The sequence below is a fragment of the Chrysochloris asiatica genome, unplaced genomic scaffold (assembly GCF_000296735.1).
Source record: "Chrysochloris asiatica unplaced genomic scaffold, ChrAsi1.0 scaffold00057, whole genome shotgun sequence".
NCBI classification, from domain to species: domain Eukaryota; kingdom Metazoa; phylum Chordata; class Mammalia; order Afrosoricida; family Chrysochloridae; genus Chrysochloris; species Chrysochloris asiatica.
Window position 1 is genome coordinate 12180665 of NW_006408575.1, and position 4180 is coordinate 12184844.

At 38.3% G+C, this 4180-nt stretch overlaps 1 pseudogene; it reads left to right on the forward strand.

The window, feature by feature from the left end:
• Positions 1-4180, forward strand: part of LOC102842225 — a 32636-nt pseudogene that overhangs the window by 5918 nt on the left and 22538 nt on the right.

Genomic DNA, 4180 nt, shown 5'->3' on the forward strand with positions numbered 1-4180 from the left:
AGATTGAAGTTGTCAAGGACTTCATTCTTCTTGGATCAACTATCAACACTCATGGAAGCAGCAGTCAAGAAATCAAATGACGTATTGCATTAGGCTGGAGGGTAGACACATGTTAACATGGGTGACAGGGTAGGCAATATACAAGTGGGAAGTTAGCAAAGGAAAGATGAAGGTAGTGGGAGACACAGGGAGTAAGTCGTTAAAGTGCATAAAGGTTTTATTTATTATGATTTGTTGGTTGGGTTGAAAACTCAGGCAAGATTTTCTAAAACCAACCAATAGTTTTACAGAAAAGTAAATGATTATAAATGCCAGAAAGACTAACCTCTTAAATTGCCTGGCAATAAAGATTGTTTACAAGGAGAATCATCACACAGGTGTTTAAGAATTTTATTAGTTTGAAAGGATCAATCTTTGACAGTCTTAATAAAACTGATATTTACAAATGGGTAAATTAAGGTTTGTTTATTTTTATTTTCTAATATGATAGCCCTGTAGGCTAGTTTGGTGGTTCAAACCCAACAGTCACTCCTCAGAAACCCTATACTTGGTTGCTATGAGTCTGAACCAACCTGACAGCACTTAACAACAATGTGATGTTGCAAACATTTTCTGGTTACACGAATGAAATTATCAAATGAAAAACTTAAAAATATATCTGAAGAACTGAAACAGTAGTCATTTGGCTATGGGATAAAAATTCTAATGTTAAGGAGATGAAGGCAGAATCTGGCTTACAAGTTGGCGCTGTCTGCATTGCTGCACCCGTTCTCCTGGCTACTGGCCCTGGCCCAGCTCCCTAGTGGTCTTTCAGCCAAGTTAGAGTTCTAGAATCACACAGAAGCTGCCAAATAGCAAACCCAATTGGTCGAAAGTTAGACCTTGGGCACAGCAATCTTCCTATATTTCATCAAAAAAGACAATGAAGATGTTTTAGAGTATAAATGAAGGAATGGGTTAGAAAAAACTATTGAAACAATAGTATGTTGTTGTTGTTAAGTGCCATTGAGTCAGTTCCGACTCATTGTGACCCTGTGTGGGGTTTCCAAGGAGTGGCTGATGAGCTTGAATTGCTGACCTTGTGATTCAAACCAACCTTGTAGTCTAACGCATTAACCCACAGTGCCACACCAGGACTCCCTTGAAACAATAGGAAAGCATGTTTCACATAATGATTACAGCAAATTCAACAATCTTTTAATTGTAAATGTAGAGGAAAATGTTACATGTGAATATAGATTGTCAACATTGTGTGTTGTATCATTAAGTAAAAAAAGCAAAACACTCGGTGTTCTTTAAAAAAAATTCCAATTGTTAAACTGACCACTCATTAAAAAACAATTATATTTCTGCTTAGATACCTAAAACAAAACATGTCCAAAAAATGACATTATCCATTGTATAAGCCAAATAAGGTGGTTGGCCTTGTAAGCATATGAGATAAATATGAGGCAGGGAGAAAAGGGGGTCCAGAAATCAAGATGAAACAGAAGTCACTAATTGACAGAAGTTTTGTGACTAAAATCTTAAGGAATGTTGAGGCCTGTTTGATTAGAATGCAGACTAGAGCAGCCACATTCTGGCCCATGCTATTTAAAAAAAACACCTATAAAAATTCCCTGTTTTACTTCCTTGTAAGATGCTTTACATGGCGACAAGTGTGGCAGCGGTAGTGAGGTTGGCCCAGGATCGAACATTGTTTCGTTTTGCTGTGCATGGGGTTGCTATGAGTCGGTTCTGACTTGATGGCACCTGACAACAACAACAAGATGCTTTACAGACTGGACTAGTTTGCCCAGTGCCCTTAGCATAACTTTAAAGGACTACCTTCTGCTAGGGCAGAGCAGAACACCAGCCACTGGAAGAGGTTTGAACCAGGGTAAGAACCACACATGCTCAACATCCCAGAGTAAGTTCTGTTTGTCTCTACCAGAGGCCTTTGTGATGGGATTCATCTTGAGGAAATGTTGAGCATGCACCCAATTAGAATGTTGTTGTTGTTGTTAAGTACCGTGGAGTCGGTGCCTACTCATAGTGACCCTGCACAGGGTTTCCGAGGCTGTAAATCTTTACGGGAGCAGAATGCCTCATCTGTCTCCTGCAGTACCACTGTTAGTTTCGAACTGCTGACCTTGAGGTTAACAGCCCGATTCTTAACCACTATGCTACCAGAGCTCCAATTAAAATGGCCTCTCATAAATAGGACAGTCCCAGAAATGCCCACCTACCCCTAGGAATAATAAACATGATGGTTCTTCCCACCTAAAACTTTTAAACCCCAGCAAAGGTTCTGATGGGGAGATGAGGGTTAGCATTGTCTAAGGCCTGTCTCCTCAGGCCATTTCTTTACCTCTCAATAAATCTTAAAATTTTTGACTTGTATGAAACTCCTATCTGTTTAACCTAATCATTTTTGATCAGCAAAGACAAGGATCCTCTGTTGAAGGAGCAGGATCCCCTACACTTCGATAACAGTTGGTAACTATGAAAGGACATCTTTTTGTCACCCTTATCAAACCTATAAAGAGGCCTGTCTGACCAAAGCAGACACAGATGAAAGAGCTGCTGGAACATTTTTTGATCTCACATCCCTCTGCTCAGTAAGACCCATTCCCATTTTGGGTTTCCAGCCCAAACTTACTTAAGTTCCGCCTGAGCAAAATTATAAATTTGAATGTGTGGGAACCCGTTTTTGCCTACTCTACAGCTCAGTGGACTAGACACCTACCTAGACATCTGTGGCGAGACTTTAGTTTCCTAAGGAGACAAGAAGGGGCCATGTTAAGGGTGGAGTCAAGGCTCAGTGCAATAAACATCTGGAAGTCAGTGGGGAGACTGACTCTTAAGGAGACTGGATCAGGCCAGATTGAAAGATTGAAGTCACCTGGCGCAGACCATTTGGGACAGACCATCTGGGATGTCCTGTTGGGTGCTCTTGTACTGTCAGAATTGAGTCTCCAAGAAATACGACTTGGTGAAGGACTATACCCAGGGAGCTACCAAACCCCTGGGAGCAGGACCCTCCCTGAGCAGGCATTTTGGCATTTCTTTTTCTTCCTTTGTAGGATTGCAGCCCGTCTCCTTTAAAAGACTGAATTGACCACTTACTGCTTCTTTTCTCTTCTGTTAAAGTATCTCATTTCTTTTCTTCAACCATGCGTCAACCCTGGCATTCTGTCCAGTCTGTGTGTTTTTACCTAAATGCTTTTATTTCTTCATAGTTTCAGTTAGATAATGGAAATATAAGTTTCCTTTTTAAATTTTCCTTATACATTATATAGGGAGTTGAAAAGATCCATTGAAAAAATTTGATTGTTTATTATAAAAAACTCACTGTTTATTAAATTGCCTGGACCATTCTATACATAGGCAAATGAATCAACAAGCCTACTTTTTTTTTTTTTTTTTTTGTCTTTGGACGTGAGGTAAGGATGGGAGAAGACAATCAATCTAAACTCAGATGGCTCAGGGATAACTTAAAAATCAAAAACAAAACAAAAAAATTTGGAGAATATCTAAACAAACTTTTATTTGATGTTTTATTAGGTTTTATAGTGTATAAGTAATGTTGAGAGATTTAAGTAAATTTACTGGTCTTGTAGAGCCAAAGATAGAGCAAGGAACTTAAGCTGACAGTTTAGAAAATGAAATTAAATGGTGAAATGAACATTATGACAAATTTGCTACTTTTGAATTTTTAAAGCATATTAAACTTCCAATGGGGAACATTCCAGGTAGAATTACAAAATTTTGCACCCAGATTTTTAAACATTTTTTTGCTATAACAGTTGTTACCACTGGAGTACAGAGTCAAATTATTAATAAGAGGTATCAGGCTGCAGTTAATATTGTGAACTATAAAGAACATTCTCTAAAATAAAGACCAAAATAGATGTCAGAAGAGACTCTGAAGCTTGCTTTCCAATGTAGGGATGCTAAACCAAATAGGAAAAAAAATGAGGAGATAAAAGAACTGAACAGAAAATTTCAAAGGGCAACTTGAGAAGACAAAGTCAAATATTATAATGAAATATGCAAGGACCTGGAGTTAGAAAACTCAAAGGAAAGAACATATTCAGCATTTCTCAAGCTAAAAGAACTGAGTAAAAAATTCAAGCCTCTACTTGAAATACTGTAGGACACTTTGGACAAAATATTGAATGATGCAGAAAGCATCAAA